Source organism: Scylla paramamosain, chromosome 5 (genome assembly GCF_035594125.1).
Source record: "Scylla paramamosain isolate STU-SP2022 chromosome 5, ASM3559412v1, whole genome shotgun sequence".
Taxonomy (NCBI): domain Eukaryota; kingdom Metazoa; phylum Arthropoda; class Malacostraca; order Decapoda; family Portunidae; genus Scylla; species Scylla paramamosain.
In genome coordinates this window covers 17,999,862-18,011,691 of record NC_087155.1, presented here as the reverse complement: position 1 = coordinate 18,011,691, position 11,830 = coordinate 17,999,862, and the positions used below count along the sequence as shown (strand labels likewise).

Here is an 11,830-nt window from a genome sequence, read left to right as displayed (position 1 = left end):
CCAGGGGGGCTGTGCCTCCCCTGGAACCCCTAAGGTTACTAACCTAACCTAACTTATATCCTTGGGATGATTGTGGACTTAGTTTCTGGAGGCAGCGCGCTATTAATTTAATTACTATGGCCTTACAAAAGCCTTCCCCACATTGAAAACATCACAGACATGTTCTATAGTAAGTACTCTATCACGTTGCAATGTGTTTTTAATGAATAGAGAGGAGGTCCAACCCTGCAGTTTTACCGAACAGATTAAGGGGGGCGACAGGGGTGGTACCTCCTGGGCACATAGTACATTCTGTGGCTTTGAAATCATAGTAAGTGTTTGTTGGGGGAATATGGACCTAAACCTCTTCTGAAGTAACCTTAGCCTTTTCTGAAGTTAATACTTACATGTCAGGTAGAATTAAGGTTGTAGCATATCTTGCAATATATATCAACTTACAGAAACTTGTTTAAGCAAAAAAAAGGTAAAAGGTTAATGAACTGATGCATCCCCATGCTACACACTCCTCGTCTGAGTTGTCGAGAGTCATTGCTGGCTGGCTGCGAGAGGTGTGTGGGGCAGGGCAGGGTTAGCCATTACAGGAATCAGAATACTTAGTTATTTGAAGGTCTTGCTAACCTAGCCTCACCCTGACGTAACCTAAACTAACCTAACCCTAACCCTAATCCTTTCCTTTTTTTTTTTTTTTTTTTTTTTTTTTTTCATAATTAAGTAATAACTTCAAATAACTATAAGTATTCTGATTCCCTTAATGGCTAACCTCACCCTGCCCTGCACAGCTCCAGCAGCCAGCCAACAGTGACCCTCAAGCACTTGGAAGGGGAGGGTGTAGCATGGGAATGCATCAGTTCATTAACCTTGTTTTTTTTTTTTTTTTTTTTTTTTTTTTTTTTTTTTTTTTTTTTTACAAGTTTCCAGAAGTTGATATATATTGCATGATATTCTACAACCTTAATTCTATCTGACATGTACGTATTAACCCTAGAAGAGGCTAAGGTTATCTCCATATTATCCTTTTCTTTCCCTCAGGCTTTATTTTTAGTTAATTGCTTTGAAAGAGATATCATAGAAACTTTGTTAATATATCTACATTTTATATCTATAGAATTTTAGGTTTTTCATTTTGTCCGAAAATACAATTTTTTTCACCATTAATTTTCTCCACTCCTTTTCCTGTTTTCTTTTTACATTTTTAAGGTAGGGGAGTGCAGGCCAAAATAAACCAAAGTTGGGAAGCCTGAAAAGTTTAAGGAGTAAAAACACTGTTTTGCGCAGAAATACTTAAAAATAGTCAACAAACAGAGAATATCCCATCCCCCCCATATTCCCCACTACACTATTCTAACTGTGAGATTACTAACCTTGCTAATTGGGAGGCTCCATCACCCAGATCTCCCATTATGCTATTCTTACCAGTAAATTGCAGTTTAACACCACAAATCCTATCTTTTTTCTGTCCCTAACAAGCTTGGAGACATGGTGGGAAAATGGAGTTTTAGGGTGGAAGAAGCTAAATTATGCCAAATTTTGACATTCGTTGGAAAGTCTAAGGATGAGGTGCCATATATTGAAAACTGGGAACTTTCTAGCTTAACCTAACTTTACCCAAGCTAACTGAAAGGCGAGTCCTGTCCCCCCTTTAAAGACACTAATCCAGCTTAACCAGTGCATCTTTCTCCAGTGGATGCCCCCATTAAGAACACTAACTTAACTTAACCAGGGGGCTTTTGTATGTAGATGAGAATTTCTCAGATGATGTTTTGGTGTATAGTCTCTGCAACAACATCTCTTTATCTTTCATGGTCTGTCTCTTTGTGTGTGTGTGTGTGTGTGTGTGTGTGTGTGTGTGTGTGTGTGTGTGTGTGTGTGTGTGTGTGTGTGTGTACTTTTTAGAGATGACCTTCTAGTTGTTCTTCTCTTATGGTATTTTTCTTTTCTGTCTCTTTCTGTACAATATGTCCTTTATTTCCTCAGCATCCTGAATGGTATTCTTGGTAATATCTGTTTTATTTTCTCTCTACCTCTCCCTTCCACAGCACTCATCCAGGTGGAGGTAGAACCAGTGGGACGATGGTTCCACATATATGAGGCACGGCGTCTGCGGGGCCACCTCACCTCCTCAGTTGGGGAAAGTGAAGAGGAGAGTGAGGAGGAGGAGGCTCAGGAGGTGGAGGTGGAGGATGACATACACTATCTTCGCTCTCTCAACCCAGCAGACTGGAAGGTGAGAACTCAGCCAGCATGGTCCAGTCATAGCAACATAAGAATGGAGAAGACTGCAAAAGATTGGCTGGCCTACACTGGATAACTCCTGTACTAACCATGAAAATCTGTTATCCTCCTCTTCCCCATGCAGTCAGCCTTCCTATTGCCATCTGGCCTCTATATGCATATGCCTAGTCATCTAACCTCATGATATCACTTATGGTGTAGGTGCTGACCACATGAATGCTAAGCCTGTTCTATTTGTCCACTACTCTGTGAACCAGTTCTTACTAAGCTCTTTTCAAAACCTAAACTTATCTAGCATATATAGTTCTGTCTTGATTGTTCACTATGAGAGCATCACTTACCTCTGTCATTTATTTGATTAGTATCTTTCTTTTATATATTGATACATTTCTACAACATTGCCTTTCAGGACCAGGATCATTATGCAGTACTGGGACTCCGAAAGCACAGGTACAAGGCCTCTGATGATGACATCAAAAGAGCGTGTAAGTCCTGGTGGCATCTGGAGCTAGAGTGTATAGTGTACTGAGTACCAAGTTTTAGTGCACCTGCTGTTTGAAGGTATTTTTATAGTGCCAGTTTTCAGTTGCAGTGTCAGCCCTTTTAGTCTTGGTATTTTTATTTTATTTGTATATTTTCAATAACTACATTTTATTTGTGCCTTGCTATGGATGTATGTGGTTGGCTTTGCTATACCAAAGCTCCTGGGGTGTAGTATGGTGGTTTGAGACTATGACTATGGCCACACTGGCAATGGTTGTGAGCAAGCAGGTGAGTGTGATAAATGGTGAGAAAAGTGGGAGCATTGTACCAAATAAGTGTGGCCACACTGACAGTGAGTGGGCGTGGGCGAGCTGTGTCTTCCTGTGGCCCACAGCGAGGAGCATTGTCAGTTGACTTTTGTCAATCATCTGGCACAGGCAGTTTGTTGCCTGCTATTGACATTGCATGGCTAATTATTGAAGTTTTGCTCACACCAATCATTTGGGATACATTTGCTAAAGTAGAACCCAAAGGGAATGCCATCATGTTGTTTGTAGTAATTACTATTAATTATGAAACCATGTCCATAACTGTTAGCTTTAACAAGCTCTTGAATTGTAGCTAGATGGTGCATACAGAAGAGCAGAGAGAATGTGTCTGAAGAATAGTTGGCGCCCCTATGGCTATGAGTGTGAATGATATTTGTAAGAGTGTGTGGTGGTTTGTCTGGGCCACCCCATGTGGGATTGGCAACCTGATATATAGATAGATAGATAGACATTATATTTTCTGATCATTGGTTTTATGCTAAGATATCTGTAAGTCTAATATAATAATTAGCATTCCCTTTGGTACGTGCTTAAAACAGGATGACCCAACACTTGGGTAAAGGAATGAGAGTGCAGCATTAGTGTGCACTTCCGTCCATTGTGTTACTCCTCACAGACCGCATCATGGTTCTGTGGCACCACCCAGACAAGCGGCGAGCAGCTGGGGAGGAGGTGAGGGATGACGATGACTACTTCACCTGCATCACCAAAGCCTATGAGATTCTCGGGGACCCCATCAAGCGACGCTCCTGGGACTCGGTGGACCCAGAGTTTGATGACGAGGTGCCGGCTGTCAGTGCACACAATAAGGCAAACTTCTTCCAGGTAAGCGCTGATCCCCACTAAGAAGAAAATTTATTCCACAAAGAATTCAAAGGTCTTTTAACTCCATGTCATACTGTAATGTCAAATATATGTGCACACAAGGCAAGCGCTAACTCCTATTAGGAAGAAAAATGACTCAACAAAGAATTGAAAATTCAGTATTCATTGCTATTTGGTACATCTTTTCTTTACCACTAACCACTCTGGGACAATTCTTCACATTCTACAGCCATCTCCAAACATTATACTGGCTAGAAATTGCAAAAAATCTATTCCTTTTCACCGCTTTTTTCTTGCAGGTGGTTATAAAGATTGTATACATTACTTGTAGTGGTGTGGATGATTACATATCACTGAAGGGATTAACTCCATCTCATATTGTAATGTCAGGTCTATATATTAGATTATATAACTCTCTCTCTCTCTCTCTCTCTCTCTCTCTCTCTCTCTCTCTCTCTCTCTCTCTCTCTCTCTCTCTCTCTCTCTCTCTCTCTCTCTCTCTCTCTCTCTCTCTCCATCTTCTTCAGTCTCCACCACATCTTTGTAAGGCACAGTGTTGCATTGCAGATTTTCACAGGGGTGTTTGAGTGCAATGCTCGTTGGTCCACCCACAAGCACGTTCCTGGCTTGGGCAAACCTGATGACACCAAACAAAAGGTCAGTCCAGATTAGCAGATTAAGTAACTGGAGAGAGTGATTGGCCTGTACAGTCACATCAATCTCCCTTGTACTGTTTTAGAAGTGAGATTACTAGTAGCAGAAATGCAAGTAGATATTTGGTGACAGTTTACTTTTTATAGTTACCATCATCATATGCTATGTTGATGGAAAGATAGACCAGTAATTTTGAAAGTTTGTTTAAAATATCATACACTATAATTTTCCTCAGCATAGAGGGTCCAGTAACTTACACATAAAACATCATTTCAAGATTTCTTTATGAATAGTGTTTATTTTGTATTGTTAACCGACTTAATTTTCATCACTGTGCAGGTTGATCGCTTCTATGGATTCTGGTACGACTTTGATTCCTGGCGAGAGTTTTCATATCTGGATGAGGAGGAAAAGGAGAAGGGACAGGAGTGAGTCTTCACTATTTGTATGTCTGGTCTTTTTAGAGTTATGTGTATTCCACTCCAGCCTTGCTTTATCTTCCCAAAGGCAGCAAAAATGGTGAAATTTGTATCTTGAAACATTAACATTGAATAAAATTTTAATTGAATAAGGAAATAATGCCCAAACTTAAGCCTAGACTTGACATTGGAAAAAATAACAAGAAAATTTAATATGGATAGACAGAATACCCAGACTTATGGCAAGGAAAACTGGCACTGACATTGTTCTGATTGCTTTAACTGGTCATTTTAGTTTCTTTGAATATTTTGTAACAGTGCAATGTGACTGCAATGTTGTGGTCGCCTTCCTTCTTTAAATCAGTCAATCTTGCCAGCCGGGAGGAGCATTGATGGATAGAGAAGCAGAACAAGGTAGAGCGAGCGAGGCGTCGGAAGGAGGAGATGGGTCGATTGCGCAGGCTAGTTGACAATGCATATGCCTGTGACCCAAGGATAGCCAAGTATGTTTCGTTACTTATTACTGATTTTGTGTATTTTCGTTGTATCCCAATAAAAGTTGAAATTTTGTGCATTATCCCAAGAGATATTTATCACAAGGAGTACTTTTTTTCTGTTGTTACATAATACTTCAAATTTCATTTTGATGGAAAGGTTTATGATGATTTAGATTGCAAAGAAGCTGTTCTTGTTTTACTTCTGACTCCTTATGAGGGAAAAATTAATTGCTGCTTTTGCTGTCTACTTCTGTAGCTAAAGAATGGGTAAGTTTATAGAAAAAGAGGGAAAGAGATGAAGAATTATATATATATATATATATATATATATATATATATATATATATATATATATATATATATATATATATATATATATATATATATATATATATATATATATATATATATATATATATATATATAATTTTTTTAAGATTTCAAGAAGAAGACAAGGAAAGAAGACTGGCTCAGAAAAAGGCAAAAGCAGAGGCAATCAGGCAAAAACAAGAAGAGGAGGAGAGGGTGAGTGCACATTGTGATCTCCAGTATTAGCACCAGGCCAATCTCTAACTACTCTCGGACACATATATGCATTGATTTCTACAACAGACCAAGGCTTCACATTTTTCTCATTGATTTGTATTTTTCATGTCTTATGCTCGGAAATGCCATATATTTTGAAATACCATGCTATGTTGTCTTTTTTTTGAATGATATGTCTTGCTAATGTGTAAATTTGGTGTTTTCAGGTAAGGCAGGAAGCTGAGGAAGCAGAGAGAAAGAAAAGAGAAGCAGAGGAGGCAGAGTAAAGAGCAAAACAGGAGGTAGAAAAGAAGGAAAGAGAGGTGCTGAAGAAAGCATTAAAAAAAGAGAGGAAGGTGAGGAGGAGGGTAGAATCTGCTTGACATGTAAGAACTTACCACACACTTGTCTCTGTGATCGCTAACATAATCAAAAATTCTCCTGACAAATATATTGAATTTTCGTGGTGCACTTTCTTTCTAGTGTGTTCTAACTGACTGTCTTCAGCCTCTTTTTCATCACTGCAGTGTTGAGTCTCTTGCTACCTCCTACTGCTATTTTCATGCCAACTGCTCTTCTGATCTTGCTAACTGCATGCCTCACTGCACAAGTCTTTCTTCTTTCTTTCATCTCTATTCTGTCTACCTCTTTAATGCAAGAGTTAACCATTATTCTCAATCATTCATCCCTATCTCTGGTAAACTCTGGAACTCCCTGTCTGCTTCTGTATTTCCACCTTCCTATGACTTGAACTCTTTCAAGAGCGAGGTTTCAAGGCACTTACCCTGTTTGTTTGACTAACACTTGACTGTGTTCAGGAGCCAGCACCTCAGTGGGCCTCTTTCTTCTTTTTTTTTTTTTTCAGTCTTTGTTGTCCTTGGCCAGTGATCCTCCAATATATATATAAAAAAAAAATAATAATAATAATGATGATGATGATAATAATAATAATAATAATAATAATAATAATAATAATAATAATAATAATGATCCCTGGCTATGGCAAGCAAGCCCACTACATTATATCCTTTCCTCCTCCTGTTCCTTTCCTCTCCCCTTTCACTTTCATCTTGTCGCAGTCCTCCCTTCCTGTCACCTGCCCCTATAGTTCTCATGACTCATGCCTGGAGCCATCATTCTACCTGGCAAGTCTTTTTTTTTTTTTTTTTTTTTTTTTTTTTTTATCATTCATTTTAAGGCTACAAAATTTGCTAAAAAAAAAAAAGAAAAACTAAAAAATGAAACTCTACCCACTTTCATCTTCTGTAACATTTCACATTAAAATATTCTCATTCATTATATACTTTCAGATTTATATTTTTTTCCTTTTTCTTTGATGTCATTTTTTAAATGATTTTGATACAGTTCCTGTTCATAAGGGGCTGAGAGGACTGCATTTGTATTAGAAAGATGGAAAGAGCATTAAATTTAGTGTTCAAATGTGTAAATTAATTTGGAAACTAAAAAAATATATATACAAATTATGATTGCCTGTATTTTGTTCACGTAAATAATTTTAAAAAGCAACGTGAAATAGAATAAAGCACACATTCTTTGTCATTGCATAGATGTGATGGTGACAGTGATAAAGAACATCTCTGTATCTGTCTATCTTTATTTGACACCTCTTGATAAATACTCCATGAGGACATAACTGCAACAGATTTCTCTATTTAGTCCTGCCCTTGTATTCCCTTCCTCTTTGCTCTGAACTTCACATACTCTCTCTTCACCCTTTCCTCACATATTTCAGTAACATTTTTTATGCAAGATCTTTGGTCAAGGGCAATAAAAAGGGGGGAAAGAAAGTCCACTGAGATGCTAGTCCCAAAAGAAAGATCATAAGGATTATCCAGAATTGTTGGATAAGTGTTTTGAAAAGTTGGAACCAGCCATTTTAAAGAGTTCAAGTTATAGGAAGGAGGATCTTCTGGAGCAGGCAGGGAGTTCCAGAGTTTACTAGAAAAAAAATAGCAGTAAAAAGATAGCAAGATATGCAACATTGCAGCAATAAGAGAGAGGCTGAAAATCATTAGTATAGTATCCTCTATTCCCAGATGCTGCGGACTCTCTGTAAGGACAACAGTTACTTTGCATCAGAGGAGGGGGAGCGAGTGCAGACCATGACAGATGTGGAGCTGCTGTGTGAGGCACTGGAGCTGACCCGCCTGGAGGAACTCAACAAGGAACTAGCACAAGTGGCCCAGGACAAGATGCAAGGGTGGGAGGTACTCATGAAGGAGGTGAGGGAGGATCAACAGTAGTAGTAGTAGTTAATTGACAAAGGTGAGTGAGAGAGATCAACAGTAGTAGTAATAGCAGTAGTAATTTTTTGACACAGGAGGTGAGTGTGGAGGGCCAACAGTAGTAGTAGTAGTAGTAGTAGCAGTAATTGTTGCTTATATAAAAAAAAAAAAAAAAAAAGCATAATTTTTGTCATTCTTAAATCAAAAAATTTCCTAAGCCTTGAACCCAAAAGCTGCTCCAACAGACATATGGGTATCTGCATCACTTTTGAAATGAACTATGTTAGGTCTATTTAAGTCATGTTACATTACCTTATCTGATTAGCTAAATCCAAAGTAGCATAAAGCAAGCTAATCTAAATTAGAACAATCCACCCCAAATGATCTGGATATTCTGTATGACCTGTTTTCCCTAGGATAGTCAAACCTTTCAGACTATTTCTCCACTGATAGTTATGATTAGTACAAGGAGTCCTTGGTGTATGACAGTCTTGACTTTTGTCCTTCATATGTTTCTTTTACAGGCACAATAGTTATGTGTTTATGTCCTAGACTATGACTTTACAGTACAACAGTATTAGTATTAGTGATTGACATACTGCAGGTAGCTTACTTATGCTGGTTCTGACCTATGCAGAAAATCAGTTTATAACATGGCATAGGAACAGAACTCTGTCATAACTTGAGGACCCCCTGTAACACTTCTTTGCCTTCTCTCTCTGTTGTAGGTGAGTGAGGTGCGCAACAGGATCAAAAAGGAGAGGGAGGAGGTGGCAGCAGCGGCAGCAAGGGGAGGGGGTGGAGGAGGAGGAGACGGTTCATCACTCAAACTCTGGAATCAAGATGACCTCCAGCTGCTCATCAAAGCCGTCAACCTCTTCCCTGCCGGCACAACAAAGAGGTGAGCTGCTTCATGTGTGTGTGTGTGTGTGTAAATTGCTTCTTTTTATATATTTTTTGATATCTTATTATTATTGGTGGTCCACAAGGCTGTCCCTTTCCACTGGGGCTGACAGGGCTAAGAGTGTGAATGACGTGTCATTCACCTACATTCGTCTGCTGGTCACCAAACCAGCTGTTCCCCATATGGAAAGAGGTCAGAGCTTGTAGTGATTGATCTTTGGGTAGGACTGAGACCATTCACACACCGCACACTGGGACAGTGAGGCCATAACCCTTCAGGTTACATCCTGTACTTACTTGCTGCTAGGTGAACAGGGGCTACACATGAAGAGATTCTCCCAGGACTTGAACCCATGCCTTCTCGGTTGTGAGCCGAGCATGCTGACACTAAGTGGTGTGCATGTGTGTGTGTGTGTGTGTGTGTGTGTGTGTGTGTGTGTGTGTGTGTGTGTGTGTGTGTGTGTGTGTGTGTGTGGTGCCTTGTCTGGGCCAGCTGATGTGAGATTGCTGGCCTAGTATATAAATAGATGGGTTTTTTAAGCTTTAATATTTTATTTGATTGATATATTGCCTTATTCTTGTGTTTCCATGTGTGTTTTTAAAATGACTAATATCAAGGTTGTTATCTGATCCCTACTACTGTTCTCTACATACACACCATTTAGGTCTTCACGTGGTATAGGGAATATAACAAAGGTGACATTTATAAAATTCTCAGGATCATAATTAGGATAGAACAAGACACAATGGGTTCAAGCTTGAAAATAGTTAGAGAGGAAGAAATTGGTCCTCAGATGGAGTAGTAGATGAATGGAATGGACTCAGTAATCAGGTTGTTAGTGCTGAGTCATTGGGGAGCATTAAAGGATTAGACAAATTTATGGATGGGAATGATAGGTGGATATAGGTAGATATGTTTCATACAAGGATGGCTTCTTGCAGCTCCCTTAATGTTAGGTTATGTTTTTATGCATTGCTGTACTTAGAGGAACTCTTTGAACCCTCCATGCTGCAGGTGGGAGGTTGTGGCAGAGTATATCAACCAACACAGCCACCAGCATCACCAGGCTGGCCAAGGAGGTGCTCAATAAGGCCAAGGAGCTGCAACACTCAGACAAGCACATGAGGGAGGCAGCCAACAAGAATGCCTACCACAGCATGGAGAAGGCACAGGCTCGGCAGGTGATCAGCGACGCCACAGCCTCCCAGAGATATGACAGTGAGTTCTTGCTGTTATGCTGACATTCAGATAATTCTTTTGCATCTTTGTGTAGTTTTATATCATGTTGATGCTTGGGTAATTTCTCATTTCTCTTTTTATACTAATTAATTATTACCATGAGTCTTCTCTGTATGAACTCAAGAGCTTTCTCCCTTCTCTGTGTAACTGCTGTGAATTGTCTTTTAGCTCTATGCAATATCACCAGCTGAGCTGTGAATCAATTCCAAGATATTTTAAGAAAAAACATGTTTTTAGGCTGATGTTAGATCTTTCCTTTGTGCAGCACCACAGGAGATGCTGGGGATGAACACTGCTGCTTGGGGAGCTGAGGAACAGAGGTTGCTGGAGCAAGCCCTCAAGACCTATCCAGTCTCTACTCCTGACCGCTGGGACCGCATTGCCAAGTGTGTCCCCAACCGAACCAAGAAAGACTGCATGAGGCGCTATAAGGTCTGTATATGTGTGTGTGTGTGTGTGTTTGTGTGTCTGGTGATGTGTTGCTTGCTATTCCCTGTATGTGAGATTGTGGAGAAAACAAATCAGGTTTATCTTGTTTATGGAGTGACTCTCTCTCTCTCTCTCTCTCTCTCTCTCTCTCTCTCTCTCTCTCTCTCTCTCTCTCTCTCTCTCTCTCTCTCTCTCTCTCTCTCTCTCTCTCTCCTCTCTCTCTCCTCCTCTCTCTCTCTCTCTCTCTCATGCATTTATCTTTTGATCTGCTTTTATCTTTGTGGTCCCTCCATAAATGCATGGAGATGTAAGTGCTATGTGTGTGTGTGTGTGTGTGTGTGTGTGTGTGTGTGTGTGTGTGTGTGTGTGTGTGTGTGTGTGTGTAGTGAAGGTTTTATATATGTGTGTGTGTGTGTATGTATGTAGTGAAGGTTTTATATAGTGCACAGTAGACACTGATGTTATTGTAACTTTTAAGTCTTATTCTCACATGATGGCATTTCAGGAGCTTGTTGAGATGGTGAAGGCAAAGAAGGCGGCTCAGGCTGCTGCAGTGGGAAAAAAGTGAGGAGCCAAACCTTGCTGTCTTCTTTCCTTTGTGAGTTCAGATGTAGCAAATTCTTGTAGCTGTTGTGTGAAGCAATATTGCTATCTGAAAATCTATCTCTTGTTCTATTTCTAAGCATTATGTCTCAGCAGTGCCAGTTTTGGACTACCTGAATTGGAGGGGCAGCTACATATATTGATGGGGACACAAAAGTGTAGCTAGGGATCTGTTTCTTTCCCCTCCACTTCTCCCTTTCTCTCCTTTATAACCTCATCCCCCAACTCTTCCATCTCTTCCATCACACTTCACTTCCACTGCTTCCAATAAGTTGTCATGCAAAAAGCAAAATTAACACTTGGAAAAGTATTTTTAAGTGCTATGGGAAAACTGCTAATATTGAAAATTAATGTTGATAAGTGCAGAATTCTATACATTGCAGAAAGCAGATGCAAAACAGCATGTGCTTTTCCTTATCATCATAGTGTAGCTCTGGAGGACAGA

At 39.7% G+C, this 11,830-nt stretch overlaps 1 long non-coding RNA gene and 1 pseudogene across 1 annotated transcript in view; both read left to right on the top strand.

Annotated features, from left to right (window-relative positions):
- The window catches only part of LOC135100615 (dnaJ homolog subfamily C member 2-like), a 52,933-nt pseudogene that overhangs the window by 2,273 nt on the left and 38,830 nt on the right, over positions 1-11,830 (top strand).
- Positions 1-11,830, top strand: part of LOC135100619 (uncharacterized) — a 32,274-nt gene that overhangs the window by 3,154 nt on the left and 17,290 nt on the right. The window lies entirely within an intron of this gene.